Here is a 17,890-nt window from a genome sequence, read left to right on the forward strand (position 1 = left end):
GAGAGTTAACAGTGGGGCAAGGTCCAAAACAGTTTGGAAACCATTGCCTTGGAACGTGTACTGAGAAACGAGGAGCTGTGATTTATCATTTCCTTCAGAGAAAAACATTTTAGGCAATTCTGACATGAAGCAGTTAGCTGTATCAGATACTTGTGAAGATAATCTAGTGTTTGCTGTCATATCTCTCTTCAGCAGATGGTAAAGGCCAGGTACTAATTAAGATGAAGCAGGAAAAAAAAAAAGAAAGAAAAAGATTTAGGTTGACAAAATGCTACATTGTGTAATAAATAGCTCCATATTTATTATTTCTGCTAACAATTATGGACTGGAATAAGACCTCTCATAAGGAGTAGATCATGCCTCCATCTGTCTACTGCTGTGCTATTACTCTTGCATTTACAGCAAGTAGTTCTGGACTTGTTAAAGGCAGAGTACGGAACATGATGGGTAGGACCAAACTTCAAGAGCCGTTCATGAGGATAATGGCTGCTCATGGGGCCAATATACTCATCCATTGGCAGCTTTTCTCGGTCCTCTTTAGAGACAGTGGTTTGGTTTTTTTTCCTAGGAAAAATTCTGCAGCCCTCAACCAGATTTGAAAAATGAAAACTGAAATGAACTTCATGAATCAACAGATCAGAGATACCGAGTTTTTGCCAAAGAATATCTAAAAAAATGAGCACATGAAGGAAGAATGTAAGTTAGTAATAATTAATCAGAAATTTATTTCAGTTGAGGGCTTAATTCGAAGTTCTCTGAAATTTGTCAGTACAAAGGCATAAACTCAGCTTTGACTTAACCTTTCACTACCCTGCCTTTCTCCAGAGGGCAGTCTAGGATGAGGGCATGGGTGCAGATCCATGATTGTTTTGAGGCGTGGAGATAAAGTGGTTCTGAGCTGCTGCACAGCTCTTTGAGTCAAGCTCCCAGAAATGGTACAGTGCAAAATTAGGTTTGACTGCTTTGGGCTGCATTAAAGAAGAGAAATATGAATTAAATAATTTGCTGAAAATATCTTAGAAACTGAAAAAAAAAAAAAATTTCCTTGGGAAAAATTAAGACATGCCCCAAAAGTAAAGTTAGAACAACTTTTCAGTGTTTCTAGTGACCTACCTAACAGATATTTACATTTTGGAAGATATAGAAGTAAATTTTGCTTTATCTCAATAAAATGCTAACAGATTTGCCTTGTCATTAAATGTATTTTATTTTTCTTGGATCTTGAGCCATGCTTTAAACAGATTATTCTTCTCTTTATAAAGGATTGTTCTTGTTTTGGTTTTTTTTCCCCTTCCTGGCTTCCAGACACAAATCTGATTTTTTAAATAGTATTTATGCACATTAATAACACTTAACATTGACTCATTTGGGAAAAACTTGATGTACTAAGAAATATTTATCAGATGTTATGCAGATCTAGATCAAATAAATATTTTCCCTTGTATAATAAATTGGTTTTGTTAGTATTAAATACATGCCTTTATTGCACACAGCTGGTCATGCTTTAGTTGTCCATTTCTGTGGGCAGTTTTGGTAGCCTCTTCAATGGGTTTCTGGTAGTTTCAGGCTGGAGCACGTGGAATTTTTTAAACTGCACGATTATTGAATTATTTTGTGTTTCTTAACTATGCCACTGAAAATACCATGTGGTCTGTATTGATGAAGAAAGCACATGATCCCTTAGCTTCCCGTATATCTTAATTTATCTGTCTTAAAATATTGGCAAAATACACAAGTTGTAGTTTCCAGAGAGCAGCAGTTAGCTTAGACAGAGAAATCCAGGTCCAGAGCTGCGAGCAATACTAGCTCTGCAAGGAATTCCTAGCTGGCCGTGGTCCTCATGCCCCGCCAGTCTCCTCATAGGCTTTAAAGGTATAAATAGAGAGACACTGGCATATCTCTCTTCCTGCCCTTCCAAGCTTCCAGAAGGCATGACTCCTACTGTGCTTTGTTGCTATAGAAAGGTCTGGCTCAGGGTTTGACAGCTCAAAAGGCTGCATAGGAAAACATGTCTTTGGTAGGGATTAAAAATGACTGTCAGTCTCCCTTCCCCAAAGAGGTCAGAAACCTAATGGCATTGATAGACAAGACCTCGGTGCCACAAGTGACTTTGGCTGGAGGTCCTAAACAAACTCTGAACACCAGATGCTTTGAGAAAAGACGTGTCCTTTCTTCAGTGTTGTTACTGGCAGCCTCCTTCTTCCTGCCCTGTTACTAAGTATGGCATAAAATGCCACATTGCTGAAGTGTTAGTAACGCCATGGAATGATAACATTTTAAACCTATCAGACTAGAAATTCAGAGGAAAATGTTTCTATTTAGACTGAATCCTACTTGAAATTCTGCACTTTCTTTGCTGCAATTTTTGTCTTATAATTCTTCATCATCTTTTCATGCTGTACTACAGGGCTGGGATCAGTTTTTAGCCAATAATAATAGAGGAAGATATTTACAGGGAAGTGTGTAAGGACCCTTTTGAAAACTCTTTCTTTACCACTTCCTTTGCATTTTTTAGACTTTCTCCGGCTTATCTCTGCAATTTCTCTTCCTCCTCCTCCTCCTGGCACAGGTTCTCTTCAACTTTAGGGAATGAGTAATTACTGGCAAAACCTCTGATATTTTTTCTTTCTCTTTTTTTTTTTTTAATAAGAAGGAATTTTATAAAATATATTTAATGCATCTTGCATTAAATCAAATGGACTTTTTGTTATATGAAGACCTGATTATTCAGCACATCCACTTTTTGGTACTCTGTTTAGCAGGTCAAAAATCTTTGAGTTTTCAGTCTTATTCCTCTTATTCCTGTATGAGAAGTTTTCTTCCTTTTATAAGGGCTCTTGTAGTCAGGGAGCTTTCTGTGATTATAAAAGCCATTGACAGACTGGAATCTGTTTAATTAAACCCATGAATATTGTGTGAATGGAAATGGATATTGTGAAAGGAAGAGATGTCCTAATTTCTCAGTTCTGCTGACCATCAGAGTAAGGCCTCCTCGTTGGAGAGGAGTAGTATAAAAGCACAGAAGAGAAAATCTGGCTGCACCTGGAGAGTGAAGAGATGGCTAAGCCACAATCTCAGCACTTTGCTGTTGTCAGGTCTTGGCTGACATCATTAGCAAAGTAAATTTTAAGAAGGGATTGGAAAGACAACAGTGAGGCATCTTTGTAGTTGCTTTCAGGTGCTTGCTCCCAAGTGCACGCATCAACATGGTAAAAATAGAAGGTATTTGTTTTAAAATCTAGTAATAGTTTATTGCAGCTGGAAATGGGGCCATTGAAATGGGTCCATCTCCTGTGTTTCATTTGTCCTGTCAAATATTGGGTGGGAGCTCCCAGGCCTGTTGTGCCAGCGTCTGGCCTTGCAAGTGCAGATATGTTATCAATAGTTAGTGTCTATGTATAGAACATACAGAGAACAATGTGCAGGTCATGTAATCTATAAAGATGACAGGAAGGAAGCAGCAAAAACCGCCAGTAACCATGGCTGTCTCCCATTTACTTATTTCTGTTTCTATTTTTTTCCTCTTTTCTATGTGTCTGAAATTACTAAAGGTGATTCTGGGAAATGGGAGACTAGAGGTTTTTCTTTTAAAATAGTGAGGCACTCACTATAATTGCATTAGTGTTTTTGGTAAGTACAGGTGTTGATGGCTTAGTACTTCCTCATTTTGGCAGCATGTTTAGCACATATGTTATCCTGCAGATGTCATTTTCCATCTCGGGGTTTTCTTTTCCTTGTGTGAAAGTGGTAAAATGGCTGTGGTTTCCCGAGTTTCCCGAGGCTTCTTTTCTGACTTTAAGGTTGGAGCTAGTTCATATCAGCACCCAGATGCTTTGCTGGTAATATTTTTCCTATGCATTCAAGGATGGACAATATAAAAGCCAATTTGTAGTCTTACTTGCTGCTTGATAATTCAGTATAGAAAGCCCTGAACAGAATAATACAAATAGAAACTAATAGAGACAGCAGAAAATATCACCACCTGTGAAACTAAAAAAGGGGAGAAAGTAACTTTTGTAACATTTACAATAGTATGAATGAAGCTGTTCAGCTTAAATATTTTCACCAAATAATTGTTCTTCCAGATGTATACAAGAGCTTAAACAAAGTTCCTTATAATAACATGATAAAATAACATATATGATATAATATGATAAAAGTAATTGCAGACTCCCAGAAGTTTGGTGACCCCAGCAAGTGACTTCTTTGTGTTGCCAACAGTAAAACTGCCAAATGGAAGCTTGCCAGATTACTACTGTGCAAGGGAATGACTTTTTTCTATTTAATTTTTTTTGATAAATATATATTCAGTTGTTGCCATAATAAAATTCTGTCGAAGTCCCAGTTGTAGCATCTGCTTAATGCAGTCTGTCCTGTGCCACCTGCTGTGCTTGCCTGATGGATGCCATGCTTCCATTCAGGAGTTCTCCCTCGTAACTACAAATGTGTGAACAGAAAAGCTTTTCCAAGTGCTCTTATTTACAGTCCTGGAAAATGGACTGAGATCAACACACAAGGTCATGAAGTGCCTAGGGAAAACAGTAGCACTTATTTCCAGAGACATCACTGTGGCATAGCTTCTTACTCACTCACAAGTTGCATGTGACATTATCATTTCAAATGCTCTGGTCTAACCAGAGCTGGTTAGCAATTCAAGGTATGTGCCTTTAATGGAGCTGAGTTGTTCATGTGCTCTGTAGAGCACAGATTTCAGTTGGCTTGGAACAACACAGCATTTGGTAGATGGTTTCTATTTCATAAAAAGATACACATGCCTGAAAGAGTTGACTAATTGTGTGGTTGAATGGAATGAGTGGAGTAAATAAATGTTCTCCCACTGAAAAAATATAGCAGAAAACTAAGAGTCTAGGTTTTGTAGCTTTAGAAGAATAAATCTTACCCACAAAAATAATCATACTGACTTAATTGGGATTAACAGCACATCACTGAATTATTCTTAAAAGAGTAAGAGAATCAGAACCAAAGGGCATACCTACTAGTTTTGCTTGAGGAGTCATTGTCTAATGCAGCCACAAGAGGGTAAAAAGTTCCTCACTTCCTAGGACAAAATATACCCCCTGAAGTTGCTATATTCCAAATTCAAGTGTTCGACCTGAGAGACTGTTCTTGCAGGATTCAGCTGGTTTAGAGAAGCGGTGTGATCACCGGCCATGGTTGTGTGTCCATGTGGTGGATGCCACATTAAAACATACAGTGGGTCATGCACATAATATCTCAGTCTCTGAGTGCACATAAATGGTAAACATGTCGGACAAAATGGGTGTCTACACAATTCCTAATGTGGGAAGAATTTCTTAATGTGAAGGGAGTGTCATAGCACCAACACAATTTGAACAGAGCTGTATTAAGCCAAATGGTGCTGTAATAAGGAATCATTGACTTCACTGAAATGATGTTGTAGAGGTGTTAGAGCATGACTGGCTCAGAGCTTGGCTGCTGCTGCTACGGAAAGGCTGTTCCTGCCAGTGGCAGATGTGGATGTTTCTGGACTCTGATTTGGGTTGCCGTGGCAGTGATGTGAGGGTGCTGACTATGAGGAGAGACCCTGGCCCTCTTGCTCTCAGATGTGCAGGTACAGACTGAAGGAGCAAAAGGGCCATTCTTGTTCTGCTGGAGGCTGCAGTCAGCTGTCTGCTCTGCCTGTAGCTGGGGTCCGGGCTGTTCACTGCTGCCATAGGTGTGTGAAACAGATGATCAGTGCACACAGTATTTTGCACAGCCTGTCCTCTAACCAGTGCAGCATCCGTGGCTCTGTGGCAGGCTTATTTGTCTCTCTGGATCTCAGTCAGACAGATGCTTGTTTGCTAAATGGATAAACTCCCTGTCTGCAAAACTGGGAGGGAAGGATATTGTGAACCAAACAACCTGCCACCACTCTCTCCTATACAATGAGTAATGCTTCCTCGGCTTGGTGTTCAACACTCCTTTCCCCTATGCTATGTGCATTCCTGTTGCTTAGTATCATTTGTTTTTGTTTTGGTCTTTCTAGGAGAAGCTGTGTAAAGTTTGGGCCCAATCTGGCTTCCTCTAAAGTCTGAGAAAATATTGGCCTTGAACCAGCAAAGCACTTACAGTTCGATAATGCTCCTATAAAATTCAATGGCAAGACTCCCACTCACTTCAGTGGTGTAGCCCAAAGTGCTGGGATTACTCACTTGCTTGAAGTTATGTGTGTGCCTGTGTTCTGTTGTCCAGAATCCTAACCAATAAAAGCAGGTCTGAAAACAGGGATTTCCAAGGTTATTTCACAGGTTTGATATCAGAAAAAAGTGAATTGTGGGACATTTCAGGAAGTAACTAGAAATGGAAACTGGAAATTCTTTCCCAAACCAGAAACTAAAAATGAAATTGAGTTCTTTGAAGAGAAGTTTGTGGAAATACTTGCAGGGCTCCAAAGACACAGCACGACTGTGGACTCCTATCTGCTTTACCTGACACTATTCAGCTCCTTTGGCTCCAATGGTATCAAAGTCTATAAAGAAAAGTAATTTTTCATACTGTTTCCTGTTACTTTAACCTCCTCTCTCTTTCCCTTGGTCCACAGAGCACATGCTTTTTCGGTGTGTTTATCAAAGCATCAGCCCAACCTTATGGTTTGTCACGGCTACCACGGAAAGTCATGCAGAACTGTAAACTTTGGCATTGAAGAGGTTGGTGCAAAAGCTTTCACTGTTGGAAGTAGAAACATAATAGGCTATGGGTTGCTCCAGACCAGAGTCATTAAGAAAAAAGTCTGGCATGTGACTGACAGAAGTGATTGTTTCATACTGCTGTTTAAATCTTGCTTCATAACATTTTCACAGTGAGGAATGTTACATGCAGAGGTGTCAATGAAGTTTTGCCAATTAATTCATCTGAGGTATGGTTCTGCCCACAATGGATAAGGTTTCTTCATAACCTGACATCTATATAATCTAGTTTATGGATGTTTTACAGTATATTGTGACCACATTTATTAAAGAACTCTGTATAAAATTATGTTTTTGCATAACCTAATGCACAAAAATGCATTATATATACATAAGTGTCTAAATCCAGTATGCTATATCATATGCTATAACAAATTGAAATTTTGGACAGTGATACAATTATTGGATGTAACTGTGGTACCTCTGACTCCATATCTGTTGAAGGGCTGCAGCTGCCACTCAAAGAGAGGCCCTTGACCCCTGCACTGTTGAAACCCATGCCCAGAAAATCGGAGGCTATCAAAAACTAATAAGTCAAAAAAAGTTCAGGATGTTCCAACAATCATCAGAATTGTTTCAGCAACTGTTCTGCTTTACATTCTGCCTACAGAAAATGTGTATTAATAAAAAAGGAGTGAGAAAGATCAGCATAAACGAATATGCCTAATCTCTAATAATAGTACTAACAAAAAGAAAAGTCTACCAATTAAGGTAAAGTATAAAGAAAAAAGTTGCAGGTTTGATGCCATCATTCACTTGCATAACACCATGACTATAAGCTGCACATACAGTCTGATTTTTCAATGGAAATGCTGAAGTTCAGCCCTCAGAAATGTAGCCTCAATGAGCTAGTAAGACATCCCACCAAGCTGGCAAACAGGAACTCATGGTTTTGGATTCTAGCTGTATTTCTGTTTTGCTGCCTGACCTTTGTGTGTTTGCTGAGAGGAGAAGTGGTGGGTTTGAGTGCAGCTCTTCCTTGTTTACTTCCTTGGTGTTTCCTCACCTGTTAGGATATAGCAAACTCAGAGGAACTGTCCCAGGGGCTGTGCTCTTAAAGGTGAAGAAAACCCCACACATAAATTATGTGTACTAACACACTGTTCATCCCACACTCCCCATGGTGTCCATAATCACCCAGCGGGGCTCACTGTGTGTTTCAAACAAACATGAGCCACCGAGCCTAAATCAGCCTGCCCAGCCGCTTTGCACTATCTCAATATTGACACTCAACCCATCGTGCTGCATGACAGTGAACAGCTGACAGAATAAATCAGGGACCTTGGATATGATAAGAACTCACTTGGCCTTACTTGACTTGACCTATAATATCTTGTTGGCGCGGCAGGAGTAGGCTTCCTCTAGTAAAGTAATCATATCCTCTCTAATTTTTCTTCATCCTATCCAGAGCGCACTGTTGTGTGTGCATGGAGTGAGGGGATTTGTGAGGGAGGAAATACCTTTTCCTTTTTGAAGATTATTCTAGGAAGCTGCAGCATCAGTCTTTACTCAGTAGAAAATGTTGTTGGTTTTTTTTTTTTTCTGTGAAAAATGGTAATAGAAAAAAGAAGATGTATAAACTGACTCAGAAAAGTCCTGTGCTTTATGCCTGAGTGTGATAATTATGTAGTACCGACGAGATTGGAGAGGTGTAAATTAAAGTGTCATTAATTCCACAAATTATCAAAAAGTATTAAATTTTCTACAATGAAAATAATAATAGTGTACTGTATGAGGACTAACAAAAAGGACAAATTTCTCAAAATTGCACAGTCCAGTCTGCCTTGTACTGGTAATTTGACTCAAAACCTAAAGACACATGAGGCCTTTGCTCATGTAAACTTTCCTGTGCCAGAATGGAAGCTGTTGGGAGACCTGGTGAGCTAGACCATTAGACATCTATTTCTGCACCTTCAACAGGCAGATATCAGATAGATGAAAGGGATGCTAATGAATATTGCTCAGATAGTATTCTTGTACATGAAGAAAGACAGTTTAAGTTCATTACAAGTTGATTTGTGTTTTCCCACACTGATTTGCTCTGTTTTAAGTAAAGTTATAACATTTGCAATAGGGGCAGCAATATATAATCAGTATGGATTAGGTGATGAAGTGTGTTCAGAATTCTATGCCCTGGACAACCCAAAATCTTACCTAACACAAAATATATTTCAGTTTAGCCACTGCAATTCTTCAAAGTCTATTCAGACTGAGACACCCAATATTTAATTTCTTTTAGTAGAAGTCCCATGAATGCTGAAATAATTTAGTAATAATATAGCCAGAAATATAGTTTTCCTGCCCTGATTCACAATTAATTATTAAATAATATGTATCATTAATCCTCACATTGAAATTTCTTACTGAGATTCATGACCTGCTGGACTTAAATTCCAAATATTTGAAATTATGGTAGTTACATATTTTATATGTAAAATTTTGTATATTTATAAAGTTTTGTATTCTTCCTTTGTTTTTAAGCTTTGTATGTTTACAGTCATGCAACAGGTTTTCCTTTGTATTTTGAGTATATTTATCTATTTGCTATTTAGTAGTTTCTTCAGCATGTGTGATCATTTGATGTACAATATTTAAGCTTGAGTCGCACAAGTGCCTACATTTTCTGGAAATAAGATGCAGGGTCAATGTACTTCAACACATGATCTGTCCTCATTTATCTGAAGTGAGTCTTAGGTGCACAAGTGTGATTTTAACAAACTAGCCATACTGTCCTGAGAAATTCAACCCTACTTTTAAGGAATCAATCATTGAGTTCATCTAGAGTGAAAGAAGTATTGTGACTTTGCTAACAGTATTGTGACTTTGTTAACAGGCACAGAAAAATCGCCTGTTACCTTGTCTAAAACTTCTGGAGATAAATGTAATATTCATTAAATAGATTACATCACAGTTACAATGAGAGCTTACACTTTCAGTATAATCAGGCACTTATTAATTCAACAGCTATGCTTTCTGTGATTTTTTTAAAATTTATTTTTGGCTAAAGGAATTCAAGTTTCATCCTAGGATATCAATTTGGTGCAGTGGTAAAGAGAATGATAGACTCAAGTGAGTTTTCTACTGGCAAGATTCCACAAGCTTCAGTGAAGCTATGCTTGTTTACATGCATTGAAAATTTGGCTCAGCGCCTGGATATGTGATAGAAGTTATCTACCTGCTCCTACTTTTTCAGATAGAAACATCCTGTATCTTGGCTTTCTTCTTTCATTCCATTTCAATCAAAGGGAGCCTTCAGATAAGGAAAGTCTAGCAGACATGAGTAGTGGAAAGCATTAAACCGATAGGACTTTAGCAGGAAGCTGCCTAGCAAAGAGGACTTGGATATTTTTTCATAGTGGCGTAAGGATTGAACAATGGCAAAACTGGCTCTTCTATTCTGGAAGAGGTGCTGGTTTTAATGGCTTCGTTTTCTCCACTGTTATAAGCTTGTTTTTATGTCATTTCATGGAAAAAACCAAAACCTTTTTTCTCCTGGAAACATATCTTTCCCCAGCCATAGTGCCACATTTTGGTGGCAGGGAGCACTCTCTAGATGGCTGCTGTGCCTAAAAGGTTATTGTGTCCCTGCCCCAGCAGTGCCCTTTCAGTGTGCTCCCAAGTTTTCTGGATTTTTCCGCCATTTTCCTTTTGGGTTTGCTATTGAAAATTGAACAAGGATATCTTTCTTGACATTCTGCCCCTGGTTTTAATTTTTTTTTTTTTTCTTTTTAATTTTTTTAATAGCAAGGGGTTGCAGTACCTCTCTCTGGGAAGTAAGACTCTTCATTTGCAAGTAGAATGGAGTTGAGAGGAGTGTGCTCTCTCCCGCCACACATCAGGGAACATATACTGCTAAATTCCATTTCAGTGCAATTTATTTTGCAATTATGCATCTGAGGTTTCTATGGAACTTCTTGAATTACTCATTTATAGAAATTATGCAGGGTGTAAATCACCACTAAATTTCCAGAATTTTTTTCCAGTGAAGCAACACTTAAAAATTTTATGTATTTATGTAGTATCTTCAGATGCAAAAAGGTCTCTCAGTAATTCACTTTCATGCCTTAAGATTTTAAAAGTTAAATTTTATTTTGAATTATTCAGATCTAATGGTAGTTCTTATTTTCTGCCATGTAATCTGAATGTCAGTATTTTTCTTCTAAGCCTAAATATAATTATTTGTTATGTTATATCAACTTCAGCTGATTTCACAATAGAGAATTTGGGTTCAGGTGTTCAAAGCAAACATAAAAACCAAAAATATGATGTCACCATACATACAGGTTAGAGTTACATTTCAGAGCAGTATTTTACCACTAATGTCTGTGGATATAAATTCTGATAGACATGTAGTTCACATTTTCCAAAAAGATTACCATGTCCTTTTGTTATTTATTTCAGATTCAGGGATAATATTGATGAAAATTAATTTCACTGCTATAAGAAACATTTATTCACAAGAAGTAATATGTTTTAAGGACATACATGTAACATCAAATATCACTACAAAATATGTCTTTCTTTTTAACTCAGATCTTATGACAGATTAGCTGTAACTCAGTTCTGTTACATATAATAAAATATATTCCTGTTTAAAAACAATGACAGTTATTGCATAGGTGTGTATGTGTGTGTTGTAATCAAAAGGGAAAATTGTAAAACTGGCAAGAGAAAATTGAAAAGGATCTCAATGTATTTGGATGAATTGTCCCAAATCATCAATGCTATTCTTTTTTGCAACAAAATTCAGAGAGAGGGTACTTGATTTCAAGCAGGTGAAACCTGCATTACAGGTAGAGAGCTCTTTGCAAGGATGGCATATTTGATATCCACAAGAGTAAATTAAATTTTGCAGTAGTCTTGGATAGTAAGGTAACTCTCTCTACCTACAATAATTTGACCTCAAGGATCACAGCTCAGATTAGATGGTGTAGGAAATGGAAAACTGCACAACCCCCTTGCATGCATTTTAAAGTAGGAAATCAGTCCTTGTGAAGTGCTGAAACTCCTCCCATTTCATGATACACACCCAAAGTGCTAAGGCCTGCCGCTAGAGTCATCAGAAAGGTTGGGATTTCCAGGGAAAGCTCTGGAAGTGTAATTCACATCATCCAGGACACCTGCAGCAAAGCAGCTTTGCTGGGAGGCAGAGGATGGTCCCCGCGCTGATGGAGGAGCCCATGCACTCATATGCCTCCCTCTGGTACCCCGCTACCAGCTCCAGGGCATGCCATATGCATGAGTGCCAACACTGCCAGAGCGTTCTGCCTTGGTTTTAGGAAGAAAACAGAACCCTGATGAGGGCTGCCTGCTGGTGAGAGGGAGCAGGGTCAGGCTCTATTTGGAGCTCTGACATGGGCGGATGCCGCAGCCCTGGAGAGGGTACAAGAATCCGGGCCACGCTCCTGCAATTAACATTTCCAGCTCCAAGTGGCTCCCGCTCTACATGTGCTTTCTTGGATGGCCCTTCTGAGAGGTCTAAGTCTGCATGTGCTCAATGAAAGGAGGCTTAGCACCAAGCTCTGAGTTTTGAATTTCACAGAAGGAGCCAGATGCTAAGCGGCCAGGTATTTGATGCCTGATATGTGGGGGTTAACTCTCTTATTGGATCTACCTACAATAATTTGACCTCCAGGATCACAGCTCCGGTTAGATGGCGTAGGAAATGGAAAACCGCACAACCCCCTCGCATGCATTTTCAAATAGTTATGTATATAGGTCCATAGCAATTCTTTGTGCAGGCATGCATGGGGATTCCTGTGATAAGACCTCAGCAAGCTGTATACATCAAGCAAAAGGTTTTGGTTCGGAATGCCACAGGAAAATTTAATGGTATGCTGCAAACTCCTTTTCACCACTGGAAATATTTTCTTCATTTGTCCCTAATTCTGAACCAAGTAAGACTAAGAACTGTGTTTCATAGTGGAGAAGTAAATGCTGCTTAAATTAGCTCCCTTTTTAAACTTCACTAATGAGTTTTGCTTTGTGATTATCTGCTCTTTTATATTCTGAAAATGAAATTAATGAGACTTTTTCCCAAGAGCTGAGGATTGGGCTGACAGAATGTGACTTTAATAGGGGAATAAGAACAGCAAAATCTTCACATTACCACGTGGCTTTCTGCTCATCCACCCACACCTGGAGGCAACTGTAGAAATGAGAGTCTGTCAAATTGCTCCTCATTTTTGCACTTTGCAGAGTGTTATTTCCTCTCTGTTACTGGGGCTGCTAGTTCATTTTTTTCTGTAAGCCCCCTTCCAAAGTGAAGGTAGGTTGTGGCCTGAGACCTTTTCCAAGGTTGATAGGAAACAGAAATAAAATTTCTGCCCCGCTGCTGGGAGGAAGAGAGATGTGGGTTTTGCTGCAGGAAACTCACAAGCACATGAAGAGTGGTCAAGAAGTCCCATGCCCACTAGGAAGGCATGCAGCCATGAGGCGGCTTTTTAACACTCTTAGAGGTGTTAGAAAAATGTTCCACTGATATTTCCCCATGCAGGAACCCCCAGCCTCTCACTGAGGTGAGAGGAGAGTGCCTGAGTGTTCTCTGGGGCCTGCAGCCAGCCTGTTCAGGTCATCTGAGACCACTTAGTGACCGCCATCCAGGGCACCAAGGAGTGCACAGCCTGCAGCAGAGTGTCCTTGACACAGGAGGCACACACAGGGTGGCCCTCCCATCACCATCACCACTCTGAGCTGTGCAAACCACCCCCCTGACACATGTGCTGGGCTGGGATCTGTGGTACTGGCAAAAGTGCAGGGCTCCATGCCAGGTGCAGGGCCCAGCTGATCTGGGCTACAGCACATCAAAAGAAGAAAGGTTGTCCTTTGGAGGGACACCATGGAACACTTGAGGATCCCCTGGTATTGATGCAGACTGGGAGATGAATTTGGGGCTACTGGTGGGTGGAAGGCTGGATATGAACTTGCCATGTGAACTTGAGGCCTAAAAAGCCAAATGTGTTCTGGGCTGCTCCCAGAGCAGTGTTGAGGGAGGTGATTGTCCCATTCTGCTCTGCCTTTGTGAGACCCCACCTGGAGCATGGCATTGAGGTCTGGTGTACCTAACATAAGAAGGACATGGTCCTCTTGCAGTGAGTCCAGGGCTGCAAAGATGATCAGGGGGCTGGAGCACCTCTCCTCTGAGGACAGGTTGAGAGCATTGAGGTTGTTCTGCCTGGACAAGAGAAGATTCTGGGGAGATTAGATAGCATCTTCCAGTATTTGAAGGGGGCCAACAAGAAAGACAAGGACAATTTTTTAGCAGGGCCTGTGGTGTTAGGATAAGAGGCAAGGACTTCAATCTGATAGATCATCAATTTACTTTAGCTATTCATTAGAAGTTTTTTACAATGGTAAAAAAAATTGGTAAAATCTGACACAGCTTGCCCACATATACAGTAGATGTTCTATCCCTGGAAACATCCTTTCTCACTTGTGGTGTTGATAAGGATACACCTTGCTTGAGCCCCTCATGCTCAATGAAAAATCTGCTGCCCAGTTCTGGTGGCAGTCTTGGGCAATCTTTCCTGGGCTTTTGGGTGGGTCCAGAGGTGAAAGAGGAAATTTGAGTTCCCAGTAGTTTTGTTTTTGGTAGACAGACAGATCTCCACTTTTTCAATCTCTCAGAACACTGAGATTTTCTGACTAAGAGATTTGACTTGACAAATGTAGAGGTTGCCATTATTATTTCTACTTAAAACTTAGACATGGTGTCAGTTTGCAGCATGTATTTTTTAAGGCAAGATGTTATGAAATGACTGAAGTGATTCACAAGTTTAGCTTAATGTAAAGCAGTATTTGGTTAAGTGTTTGAAATTTACTGCAATTCTGGAAACAACTTTAAGGCTTGTAGATGTGATAAAATGGATGGTATGGGAGTCTCAGCTTGTGACCTTCCAACCCCAAACAAAGGAGGAGTGTGAGAGGCTATGTCAGACTGCGGGGCAATGAACTGTCTGATTTGTTTTGTTAGCCAGGTCACCTAGGTCTCATTAACTGAACTCTAGGGCTATAAAATCCTGGGTATTTTTTTGAGCCAAAGACATAAATCTGTGAGACAGTATTCCAGCTAGGAGCATGTCATACTAGAATGTTACAGCATTACAATATACTCAGCATTATTTTCCATTCCTCTTTTTATGTTTCCTAATATTATCTTTGTTGGGTGAGTGCTATTTGTGAAATTCAGCACAATGATTTTCAGATTATAGCTGTACTGGACAATGCAATAGGTACCCAGAAGTTGCTTTTTCTACTGTGGTTTCTAGTAAACCATACGTAACTGCACCAGAATAGGATTTGTAAACCAGGCCTAATTATTTGGAATTGGTTGTGCACCATCAGGTTCTGCTTTGCACAGAACATACATACATAGCCAGTAGGCTTTTTTTGACACTGTTTTCACTACATTTAACTCTTTCCTCCATTTTGCATTTTGTTGCTTTTAACACCAGTGACAGGACTCAAGAGAATGGCATGAAGCTGAATAAAGGGAGGTTTAGAGCGGGTATCAGAAAAAGTTCTTCACCCAGAGGGTGTTTGGGAGCCCTTGGAACAGAAATGGTCGCAGAAATGGTCACAGCTCTGACAGAGTTTATGAAGCATTTGGACAACACTCTCAGGCACGTGGCGTGATTGTTGGAGTGTCCTGGGGAGGATCAGGCTTTGAAGTCTACAATCCTGATCAGTGCCTTTCAATTCAGTGTATTTTATGATTCTGTGATTCTATTATATTATTACAAGTCCTTCAGTATCCTCAGATACAGGAGGACATGAATGCAGAATGGACAAAAGGGACTGTTTTTATCATTGAGTCTTGACTTCCACGGGGCTGGGGAACCACATCTGAAATGGTTCGTCCAGAAGATTTTTTAGTCCATGTGTCTCTCTCTATCAGAGATCACAAGGCACACACCCCATACTGAATTTAGACCTTGTAACATTACAAAATCAATACCATATTCTAATGCCTTGGTCTATAATATTTTTTTGATGTGACTTATCACCAGTTTTTGAGAGACTAAAAGGAAAAGAATAAATACGTCAAATTTTATAAAAAAATGGAAACTAGTAATTTCCTAACCATTTCAGGCAGCGAGAAGAAGCCTCAAATGAATGTCATGATATAAATATTCAGATGATCAAGGAATTGAATTCTTTCTCTTCTTTCTGTTCTCCTCACAGTCAGCATACCAACAAAGTAACCACATGAGGATTCACAAATGAAGCTTATAATTATTCTGCTGTTTTCCAAAATGAGTATGTATGTATGTATCTGTCTGTCTATCTCTACATATCAATCTTTCCTCCTTTTTTTTTTTTAAATCTCTGCTAGAGCAATAACTTCAGCAGTTGTAATGTAGATGATAAGAAATAAAGAAGAGAGGGGGCTTTGATTTAATTTCCAACCATTTGAGGAGCATGTCACAGAAGTTCCTTGACTTTTACTGAATTTTTTATTTAACTGGGTAACTATTTTTTTAGGTTTCACAAAATAGATACTGTCATGTAGAGTCTGAAATCTTCACTTTCACTTCCATCTCTTATATTAGACCATTTACTCTTTATGTGACATCTAAGAGATTATTTTTTAGACAGGGTCTTTTTCACATCTTAAGCAGCAGTGAAATGTTTTCCATTAGAAACCAAACCTTCTGATTAACTTAGAGTTTATGGTACAACTCACAATACAATATAATTATTAAGTTTCCATTTAGATTTATTTCCTGAAGCTGGACAATGATAGCTATCTAAACTGTTCTTCAGTAGGTTGAAGTGCATCATAGAAACAGTTTCATAAACTGTTTTGTTAATCTTTTTTTCTTGAATGGCAATTCCCCCTGTTTCTTTTGCTTTTAAAAGATAAAGGATTTCCAAGTTGGAAAACATGGATCTCAGAAGTTTGTGGAAACTCAGCCTGACCAATAAACACGTTTGCTTGCATCATATTCAGTGATTATTGTGATGTTAAGGAATGCTTTAAATCTTGTGGCCAACATAAAATCATAAGAATTATACTTATTTGCAGCAGATTTATTGTTGGCCTATTGTGTAAAGATGAAATCTTAGCATAAAAGCCTCAGTAATGACACTGCTCCAGAAATAATGCAAAAAAGGAACGAATCTGTTTAACCTCTCAGTGAGGTTTCGATTAGGATCTGTATCCATTCCAGTCTTTAGAAACAAACATAAAACCATCAGTGACAAGCTCTGGACTACTGATCCATGGCAGTAGATGAGATATTTTGGTGAAAAAATCACGAGATAATTTGGTTGCAACAGTTACAATGTATTTCTATAGAAGATGTATGTGATAAAGCAATAAACTCATTTTCAATTTTTTTTTTTTTAGTATTAACAGCCCTGGTTGTCATAACGTGTGCAGAATTTTGGGTTGGGTCCAGAATATGTGGCAGCTAAAAGTTGCTTGTGTTGCAGAATACTGATCTGCACTGTAGTTTTCAGATATTAATTCTGAGGCCTAATTTCAGATGATTTTGGAGTAAGTAGAAGGGAAATATTTTGAATTTATCTTTGAAATGGTACTGGTAAAAGAAGAAGACAGGACAGTAAAAATGAAAATGTATGTTTTTTTTGATAATCAGAAATTGATTACTGCTTGGAAATAAAAATTTAGATTAAAAAGGAGATCAGGATTCTGCACTCTACCTCTCTGAGCAGCTCCCTTAATTACAGAGATAAAACTATCACATAAGACCACAGAATCAGAACTAAAGGTTAACTCAAAGTGGGGACAGCCTCAGAGAATCACTCTCTTGATTACAAAAAAATCTAATTTATCCAAAGAAGAGACATAGCAGAGCTGAGTCTTTTTTGTAGCAATCATGATGACCCAATCAGCAAATGTCTACCTTTTCTCCTTTCTCAATGTTTGCAAAATTATTTTTTCTCAGTGCAGCAGCAGCTGCTTCTGGATAACAGCAGATATATGCAAGAACTTTATACATCTCTGCTCTATATAGAGCTGCAACTACTGCAGGGACACCTAGGACTCAGCTCTGAGCTGGAAGCAGACAGACCACAATTACAGCACTGGGCTGCTGTGAACCCACTCTAACGTTTGTCTGAAAGACAGGGCTGGTTAGCTGTGGAGCAGCCACACCCAGGGGTGCTTGGAGTGAGCTAGAATAACTGGTGCTACACTTCACTTTATCTATACA

The 17,890-nt window shown here is 39.1% G+C and overlaps 1 long non-coding RNA gene across 3 annotated transcripts in view; it reads left to right on the forward strand.

Annotated features, from left to right (window-relative positions):
* The window catches only part of LOC135289796 (uncharacterized), a 37,793-nt gene extending 21,139 nt beyond the window's left edge, over positions 1–16,654 (forward strand). The window contains exons 2-4 of one of the 3 annotated variants that reach the window (XR_010352538.1): positions 6,566–6,671; positions 15,894–15,968; positions 16,572–16,654. This is a non-coding gene — a long non-coding RNA (uncharacterized LOC135289796). Of the gene's footprint in view, positions 1–6,565; positions 6,672–15,893; positions 15,977–16,571 lie in introns of all 3 variants that reach the window. The other 2 variants (XR_010352537.1, XR_010352540.1) reach the window with 2 other exon arrangements.
* The last annotated feature ends 1,236 nt before the right edge of the window (positions 16,655–17,890 follow it).

This window comes from Passer domesticus, chromosome Z, assembly GCF_036417665.1.
Source record: "Passer domesticus isolate bPasDom1 chromosome Z, bPasDom1.hap1, whole genome shotgun sequence".
In the NCBI taxonomy this organism is placed as follows: Eukaryota; Metazoa; Chordata; class Aves; order Passeriformes; family Passeridae; genus Passer; species Passer domesticus.